Source organism: Ceratotherium simum, chromosome 3 (genome assembly GCF_057802395.1).
Source record: "Ceratotherium simum simum isolate JZ-2026a chromosome 3, ASM5780239v1, whole genome shotgun sequence".
Taxonomy (NCBI): Eukaryota; Metazoa; Chordata; class Mammalia; order Perissodactyla; family Rhinocerotidae; genus Ceratotherium; species Ceratotherium simum.
In genome coordinates this window covers 41,905,662-41,915,929 of record NC_141902.1, presented here as the reverse complement: position 1 = coordinate 41,915,929, position 10,268 = coordinate 41,905,662, and positions in this window count along the sequence as shown.

The following is a 10,268-nucleotide window of genomic DNA, read 5'->3' as shown; positions in this document are numbered from 1 at the left end:
GACCCTAGAGTGAATGACACAAACATCAAGGGAGGGAGAGTTCAAGTCCTCTGTGCGAGCGTCCATTGACCAAATCTATGTCAAAGGCCAGATCGCAGCTGTCGAAGCAGGGAGAGGGCATGCTTGGCCCCTCTGACTTCCACCAGGACTCTCAGGATGGGTATTTCTCCTTAATGGGGAAAAGGGTGAACATTAGGCAGCCAAAAAAATAAAAGGAAGATGTCTATTATAGGCCCCATAAGTATAAGATCTTATCATATATTGTTTTCTACATACATAAGCAAGGTAGTATGACAGTGAAAATCTTAAGTTTTAGAGCAACAAAGGGCTCTGCTAAGTACATATATATTAGAGTGCTGTGGAGCGAGGGTGTGGCTCAGACAAGTGCAGACTCCATCCAGAGGGGTCTCCCAGGACATGAGAAAAATACTGAATCTGGAATCAAGTCTTTCTCAGAAGCTTAGTCCCAAATTCAGTTTTGGACAATTCTTTTTGCCTGAATTTCCTCATCTATAAAATAAAGATAAAATCTGTCCCACTACCTCAGGGATATGCTGGAAGAATAAACAGTATGTCCTTTGGGCCATGAAGACCTCAGAGTATGTGGGACTATGAAGACCAAAGGTTATCTTTGTGCTTGTATACCACTACTCTCAAAAAGAATGTATTAATATGCCCCAGGTGACTGCATCAGTAAAATGGGTATTCTTATAAGTACCTACCTTATAGGATCCTTATGAAAGTTAATTGAGTTAATACATATAAATACATATAAAGTAATTGGTAGTATACCTGGCATAGAAAAAGTATTCAGTAAATGGTAGGTAGTAAATGATCTAGTATTAGAGTTATTGTTGTTATCCAGTGTTCAAGCAGATGTTATACTAGGTACTGAAGGAAAAGAAGTTAAACATGCCTGCCCTAAGACAAAGGCAACAGTACAAATATTGGGCCTGATGTGTGAATATTAGACCTAGTTTCTCAAAGATGGGAATTATTTGAGATATGGAAAAGCTGTTTACTGTATAGGCAGATGTACTGCACTGCAAAGTGCCCCTTAGATGTAACCTCGACCCTGAAAGTAGCAGTGATATTCCCAAGAGATAGCCCCAAAAGTGGAGGCGACCCCAATCTATCCTCCAGGGCCAGTGAATGCTTGTGGGTGTTCCTTCTGCCTCAAGAGCAAGAGCTGGTGAGTGGGAGGGGCTCCTTTGTAGCTGATGGTTGGTTCCTTGTCAGTGTTGGTTCCCTCAAGATATTTCTTCTTCCCAAACTCGCCTAGTGCCAGCAGCAAGTCCCATCATTCCCGGTCTCTGTCCCTGTGGTACTTCACGGCATGGTTACTTACTATTCCCTTTTAATAAAGATATGTATAATGTGACAAACTGTGTCTCCCCAAGAAAAATATAAACCCACTGAGGGCAGGAACTGTGTCTTCTCCATCTTCTTGTCTCTAGGGCTTAGTCCCATGTCTTTTACTCAATAAGTGTGTTGGGTTCAAAGAAGGGTTCCCAAGTTAACAGTATAAGCGCCAAAAAGGAGCTAAAACAGGCTGCCTCAAAGGACTGTTAAAAATCCAATAAATTTATCACTCACATCTGATCAGCACCTGGAGAGCTAGTATTCAATGAAAACCTCAGGAGTTGGGGAGAGTATGGGGATTGAAGTCCTTCTGACCCGTGGAGCAGGTAGCAATTCTTCTACTAGTTTATCTATCTCTTTTCTATCCATGTTTTGAAAACACAGGAAAAGCCCATCTAGAAGGGAGATCTGGGAGGCTATGAAGTTGCATAGCCGAGGTCTGGGCAGCGAGCATTTCCATGGAGGGCCTGAGGTGGAACATTAAGGATTGAGGAAGCTTGGGCCTGGTGTTGCGGTAACTCGATTATACTTGGGCAATTGACACAACCCTGAAAAAATAGCTGAGGACCCAAAGAAAGCAGTGAGGGAGTGAAAGCAACCAGTCTCTTTCTGCCAGTCAATAGCATCGGCCCTGGGGCTGCCAACAGCGGAGATCCAAAGGGGCCCCTGCCTGGGGTCTTGCTCTAGGAAACGCCACTTTAGGCCTCCGTGTTTTCTCTCCATGACCCTCTATCTTCTCCTTCTTTCTTACTCACATTCTCTTTCCTCTCAATGATCTCTCGCCATTCTCTCTCAGATGTCTCTTCCTCTCCCAGGAGTTCTAACCTCTAACACAGCCCCATTCCCCAAATACAGTCAGCCTTGTCAGTCAGGGAACAAGTCATGATGAAAATGGGATACAGAAGTTTAACCTCTATAAAACCAGCTTGCACATTTGAAATCAGGTCATTTTATGGATAAGAAGTAACCAGCTAGGATCCAGGAGACAGAGAGTCTAAATTGTTTTTATTGTTGGGAAGAAAAACCTCAAAGTCACGTTGAAGGGTTTGTTACATACACGTGTGACAGGATCACAGGATTAAGAGGCTGTGTTAATCCAGGCAATCTGAGAAGTAGATACCAACACAGAAATAAAGGATTTTATTTGGAAATTCTTGGGAGAGAAAATGAGGAGGGAGATGGAGAAGGCTGGGATAGCCATCAGACTATGATGAAAGTCTGACCCTAAAAGAAGAAGAGAGGCAGGGAAGGTTGAGTGGAACTTCTCAGACAGCTGTGTAGTTTAAGGAAGGTTCAGCAAAGCTGTTGGGGAGTCCTCAAGCCAAAGTCAGCCATTAGAGGAGTCTCATCTTTCCCAGGCAGAGGGAGCTTAATGAGAATGTGACCTATAGTCACACATGGCCCACACTTGGTTTAATGTTCTGCTGCTGCCATCTTGAAATGCTTAATAAAATTTGAACAAGGGGCCCTGCATTTTCACTTTGCACTGGGTCCTGCCAATTACGTAGGTAGCCCAACTCCTAGGAAGAGGCCTGACTTAACATCCCTGCTGAGCTCAGTCACTGGCTAGGAGCAGCCCATGGGAAGCATGCCTCAGCACATATGTGATGGTGGATTTCAGAATGAAGTAGCTGGGGCTTTTGGTCAATCAGGTTCCCTGTATTTGGAGGGCTGGGAGTCATGGTCTCCTGGCTGCCACAGTCCACCCCTTGTGCCCCATAGATCTACTTCTCCATACAAGTGCAGGGAGCAGCTCTTCTCTGGGTCTCATAGGCCTGCCTTCTGGAGGAACAACTCAGAAGAGAGTTTATCGGACCAATTAAAGTCCCCTGAGATCACCACAGTTGATCCCAGGGCCACAGTACTCACCCTCTCGCTTCTCCACCCTCCATTCTAAATCCCCTTCACCCTTAGCTCTCACCTTGGCAGGTCTTGGTGGCTTACCTGTCGGCGTGACCCAAACCTTTATTCCTGAGGGTTTGAACACTTGATAATCATACCCTCCTGAGCCTAGGTTGCTGTGTGTGTCTATTCAGTTATACAAAGTGTGCCCATGTGAATCACCTGAGTCCCACACAAATTCCTCCTTGTCTCCATTATGTAAATGCCTCCTGATGATCAGGGTCAGTTACTCCTGCTAGTATGGCAACTTCTCTCTTGCCTGCTCGTCCCCAGACACAAAAAGGTCCAGAGTACCCTGTCAGCAGCCGCAACTTATAATTCAATGGGACTTTCACTGTGCCCCGGGCAAGAGCGTGTTCCATTTGTGGACCAGGACCTCCAACCATGCAGAGCCCAGAGCTGCCAGGAAAGGAAGCCCAAAATCCCTCAGTGGGTCATTAGGAATGATGGTAAATGAAGCCATTCCTGCTTGCACCCCTTGGTTTCCAGACCCTTACATCCTTCCTGAGGAGAACACAGCACCACAGAGGTCTCCGATTTAACAAATACACCATGTCCTGAAGGACGGCACTCCATCCTTTCAGAGTGCTTTCTCAGAGCTGGCACTTAAGTTGCGACTTTAGAAGGCCATTCTAACAATCTGTAAGGCCAGTTGCCTCTGGGTGGGGCAATGCATGACACAATCAGAGGATCCCATGGTCATGACCCACTCCCACACCTCCTGCACTTAAAGTAGATCCCCCGGTTGGATGCTCTGCTAGATGTGATTCCATGCCTGTGGATCAGACATTCCTTATGCTTCCAGACAGAAGTGCTGGCTGAGGCTCTGTGGGCAGGAGAAAGAGGTAATACTCATTTACAGTTTGCCTCAGGGTTATGTTAACACTCCTACTTCCTACATAATATAGTCTGAGATATCTGGACTCTTAGATAACCAAGAGAAAAATCACACTAGTCATTTCACACCGATGATATCAAGTTGATCGGACAGGATGAACAAGAGGGGGCTAGTATGCTACAGTCCTCGATAAGGTGCTTGTACCACAGGGGACGGGAAATAAACCCTATGAAGAGTCAGAAACAGGCCATTCCACTGACATTTTTAGAAGACCAGTAGTCAGGGGTATTCTGGGATATCCCCTTCTAGGGTAAAAGACAAATTGCTGCCTCTTATGCCCTGTCACATAGAAGGAAGCACAGTACCTTGGAGACCTCTTTGTGTTCTAGAGGCAACACATTCTACCCCAGGGATATTTCTCCGGCCCATATACTGTGTGACACAGAGGCTGCCAGCTTTGAGTGGGGCCAGAGCAGGAAAGGGTGTTGCAACAGGTCCAAGCCACAGTGAAGGCAGCCCTGTTGGCCAACCCCCGTGGTGTTGGAGGTGTCAGTGGTGCAAAAACATACAGTATGACCACTAGATGGATCTGTGGATCCAGTGGACCTGTTGTAAGCTGGACTTTTTCCAGGAGCTCATTTTTTACCCGGTCCTCATAGGCCCCCATTCCAACAGGAGGGCCATGATGCTCCTCTGGGTCTTTAGGCATCAGTGTCAACTCAGACCCTTTGTCCAGCAGTCCTAGAAATGTCTGATTATTTCCCCTTCCCCAGTGTACAGTCACCCAAGTAAATGGCCATAGGTTCCTTTGAGGAAAGACTGAGGGAATCGTCATGGCATGCACTTGCCATAAAGTTTGCAGGGTCCTTCCTCCAGCCACCTCTTCAGTTCTAGATCTGAAAATTGACTCAATTCTGGGAACTGAGCAAGAGATCATGACTTTCCATTGGAGTGACTGCCCTTGGCCTCTTGCTCCTCCAATTTTGCTTTTTTTTTCTTAATAGGTAAGGGATCAGCAAACAATAGGCCATGAACCAAATCCAATCTACCACCTGTTTTTATAAATGAAGTTTTATTGAAACACAGCTACACTGATTTGTTTACATATCGTCTATGGCTGCTTTGGGGTTACAACAGCTGAGTTGAGCAGCTGCAACAGACAGCATGTGACCTCCAAAGGCTAAAATATTTACTATTGAGCTCTTTACCTAAAAAGTTTGCTGACCCCTGTTAGAGAGGCTAAGCAGCGTCTTTGTCGACTGTCTGCCTATTTCATCCCTAGGTGCAAAATTGATACCATGCTCCATTAATCATCTCCACAACCCCCTGTTGGTAAAGCCCACTGACTGGCCTCCAACCTTGCCTTTTGGTGAATAAGGTGACTATGGCCTCCTGGTTTTTGGCAGTTAAGTGCCACCTGGCCTCTATCATGCCCCAGATGCTAACAAGCTCAGTGTGTAAGCATCTCTCCTTGCATCACTCCTGGCCCGCAGGACTTCTCACTGATGTTGGTGCCCCTCTCACCAAGCACATTTTGATGGCTTGGAGAATGGTGTGTCCTATGTGCCCTCTCATGGGACCTATCCTCTGGTGGGTCTTTTGGCCTTACATAATAGAGCACTTCCAGCATGCCCAGTTCCCTCAGCCTCTTTGTTCCTTCCTGAACTGTCTGCCAGAGTGAAGAAGAGGAGGAAGGCAGGCTGGGAGGAAGCATCCTAAAGCACCGAGCAGAGTTTCAGTGAAGCCAGTGGGGAGTCCTTGAACCAAAGTCAACCACCAGAGAAGTCCCATGTCTCCCAGGAGCAGACATTGGCTAGGAGCAGCCTGTCGGAAGCGTGCTCAGTGCAAATGCAGATAGGTCTCAGAGCACAGCAGATGGGGCTTTGGTGACCTATGGTCCCTGCAGGTAGAGGTGTGTGAGGCTTATTCCCACGGCCAGTTAGGAGCCCAGAACGAAGATTCGGGTGGGTGTGACAGCCTGCTTTAAATGCCAATATGCATCTTTAACAACAGGTCTAACTTGTAAGGCAGCACAAGCTGCTGCTCATGATGACAGCCCTCTTGGGGAGAGGAGGCTGGGTCAGCAGAAGAAGAGCGCTCCAGGGTGGACTGCGGAGGGGCAAGGTGACTCACATGTGCCTCACCGCCTCTCTCCTTGCCATTATTCTTCCAATCCAGACAAGAAAGGAACATCTGTCCTCATTCAGAAGCAACCTCTTCCCTGCTCCTCTGTTCTGAGAGGGTAAATTCACAGACCTTAGGATTCGTCTGAGGCCAGGCTGTGAGGTAAAGGCCAGAAACATTTCATCCAAGATGAGCGCATTTGCCTGGATGCTGCCACTGCACGCAGCAGATGGATTGGTGCTATTACTAAGTGAAAACACAGCCCATAAGCCAACTCTCCTTGGAAGCCAGGGGACACAAGGTGTCTCAGAATGTTAGTGCTGGAAAAGTCTTAGGGATCACCTCCTGTCTGCATCTTTACCCAAGGGAAACTCAATTGCTCAAGGCCCTCCAGTGAGAAAATCGGGCTTCCAACCCTAGCTGTGCTCTTCTCCAAAGCCATAAAGGTGCAAAAGAGATGCCGGCCCAGCAAGGCCTCATCAAAGATAGCCTTCTCAAGGCGGTGGTAGCCGTGAAATGTCTCAAAACAGCCGTGATGGGAGTATCTGGCTGTTCCGGAGTTGCTCATTTCTCCTAGCAGCTGCGCCTTTCTTCTGTCTTCTCCAGCATCATTATCATCTCAGGGGAAGGCTCCTGAACCACATCTCACCTTCCAGTCTCACTGTTGCTTCTTTCCATCAGCGGCGTGTAGCTTCAGGGTCAGTCTAGAATTAAAACAGCCTTGCAAGAAAATCAGAGTTCTGTGCATGCTTACCACTAGGTTCTCCCCTAATGGGGAAATTCATGCCTCCTCCACTTCTGTTCTTCCAATATTATCAGACTGGATTAAGAGAATTAGCAGCAGATGAAATGGTTATCCCTATAATTCCCCATCGTTGGTACAGTTTTATCAAAAGATTTAAAGTAAAACTCGGGAGGTCCATTTCTATGTCTGTTCCTAGGGTCTCCAACCCAAGACGATTCCCCTGCAATGTGGTAGTTTTGGGTTTTTTCCGGAATGAAATCCCAGCTCCACCACTTACAGCGGTGTGATCCTGGGCAGTTACTCAGACTCAGTGTGTCTCAGCTGTCCTCACCTGTAAACTGTCCTCATCTGTAAAACGGTGATAACAATACGGTGCTATGGTGATAAGCTCCTAAGGTTGCTGTTATGAGATAATATGAGCAAAGCCCCTGGCATATATCAGATGCCCAACAGAGGGGGCTGAATTTCAGGGGCTTTGGGAGTAAGCTGGAAGTAGATCTGGGATTAGAAATCCAGCCAGAGACGAGAATAAGAAAAGAAACTGGACAAAACAAGGGAAAAAACCCAGCAAGCAATGAGAACAGGCATGTGGCTGACAGCAGGACTGCACCTGGGTGCTGGGCACTGAGATTTTCTTCCTTAAATTCCTGGATTAGCAGGCATGGAAATACATAAACTCCTAAGCAGCATCCTTATTAAATTAGAAAATGCATATCAAAACACTTTGAAAAATATAACATGCTAGAAAACCTAAAAGACGATAATGTTAGATACTTGTAGATGCAATAAATAGAGATTTGTTAAGGTTATCTCATAATGTGGGATGTAGGGGATGGGAGGATGGTATTGTAAAATATTTGTGGAAAACAGGAATCTTACCAGTAATCAAATCCCATAGAAACCCAAGAAAAGCCCAGCACTCAGGTCGCACAGAACCTTGTACACGAAAATTACTCAGAATCCAAGCTATTGTGAGGGGTCTGATGATCTTGTCCCCTTTCAGAAGAAGTTCATGGATCCCTACTCCTCCCCCACTTAGCTGCTCTCTGTCTGCTTCTGTCTTCTCATTTCTCCTTAAATTACTAAAGGGCTGATTCTCTCTGAGTGAGGATTCTAATACGTATTCCCCAGACAGTAATTGACTAAGCCAATGAGAGTCTCTAAGTCCTCATCCAGGCAGGGTTTTTCCTGCCAGGCTAATTTTTCACCAATTAGTCCATGGGTTGGCTGCCCTTGGGCCAGGTGCCCACCCCAGACCCTACCAGGTGAGGCCCGATGTGGAGGATCAGAGGAACAAAAACAGGGAACTTCCAGGGCCTTTGCCCACAGCAAGGTCTTTGGCCTGGAGTGGTTTTCTTAGAAGAGGATTCTGAGCATGGTTTATGAAGATAGATTAATTGACTATCATTGGAGAAGGGGAAAAAAGAAAAAATAAAAACCTCAAGCATAACATCAAACTAGAAGACTCAAAAAGTCAGGAAAATGTAGTTTTAAATCTTATCTAACGTTTCACATAGATCAATTTCAAACATCTCACTGTTTAAACAAAAGTTCAGACCATACAGAAAATCTTGACTTACCTAAAAAACTATAATTAAAAATGCTTTGGGCTGGCCCCGTGGCTTAGCGGTTAGGTGCACACGCTCTGCTACTGGCAGCCCGGGTTCGGATCCCGGGCGCACACCGACGCACCGCTCCTCCAGCCATGCTGAGGCCGCGTCCCACATACAGCAACTAGAAGGATGTGCAACTACGACATACAACTATCTACTGGGGCTTTGGGGAAAAAAAAGGAGGAGGATTGGCAACAGATGTTAGCTCTGTGCCCGTCTTCCTCAGCAAAAAGAGGAGGATTAGCACGGATGTTAGCTCAGGGCTGAGCTTCCTCACACACACACACAAAAAATGCTTAGGCCAAACTTCATCATCAAACCATTTACTACGAGCATTTGTAGAACTAAGAGTACCCACCACAAGATGGCAGCATTATCCCATCTGTGCTTTACCAGGTGGTAAGTCCGAGCTGTGTTCATCTGTTGAGCCTGCTCTAAAACTGTCCCCCCCTTCCCTGAAGCTATTTTTAAGAGATCTGAGCAGCCCCTAGTTGATAGAGAAAGTATAAACCTAAACCGTAGACGTGGCATTATTTTTCTACAGTCCAGTACACCCATTCTCTCTGAGCTCATTTGATTCCCAAGATCTGGCTATCATTTTTCAGTCTAATTAAATATGTAATTAGTCTTAGAAGCAGTGGCTTAACTGCTATCCAAGGATTACAGGCTCCCTGGCCAGGTTTGATTTGCAGGAATTTAATCTTTTTATTGTAATATTCCTTACTTGGCATTTATGTAATCCAGTTTTTTATTATAGCTATTTTTAATGTCTGCATCTCTCTCTGCTACTAGATTCAGTTCAATCCCAATTCTGATGCTTATTTTTATGTGGCAACCTGGCTAGACCATGGTACCTAGATATTTGGTTAAACATCAGTCTAGATGTTGCTGTGCAAGTATTTTTTAGATGAGAATGACATTTAAATCAGTAGACTTTAAATAATGAAGATTATCCTCCATAATGTGGTGGACCTCAATCAATCAGCTGACAGCCTTAAGAGAAAAAGAAGGAGGTCACTTGAGGAAGAGGGAATTTTGCCTCTAGACTGCCTTTGAACTCAAGCTTCAACATCCACTCTTCTCTGGGTCTCCAGCCTGCCAGCCTGCCCTGCAAATTTTGCAACTGCCAGCTCCCATAATCATGTGAGCCAATTCCTTAAAATAAACCAATCTCTCTCTCTCTCTACATACACAGACACACAGACACACACAGACAGACAGACAGACACACACACACACCGTATTCTGTTTCTCTGGAGAACCCTGATTAATACACCGACTACTGCATGGAATAAAAAAGTGATTAAGAAATATCCTTCATCTTGAGACACGTGAACACATAACTAATACTGTAAATGCAAAGGCAAATGTATTATGAAGTACTACGGGAACACAGAAAAATTCTTTGGGAGGTGGTTTGAAAAACCACAAAGAAGTGAAATTTGAGTTAGTGAAATTTGAGTTGCAAAGAATGAATAAGTGTCCAAAAGGCAGACATTATAGGATGAAGAATCCTAGGCAGAGGAAACCCTGTAAGCAAAAACAGACATACAAAAAGGGGCAAATTAAGTACCACCCACCCCATGTGGATATGACTTCCAGATACTATGATACAACATTCAACATTTCTTCACCTCTTAATATTTTGTTAAGGGCTTTTATATGGATATCATAAAAGCTTACA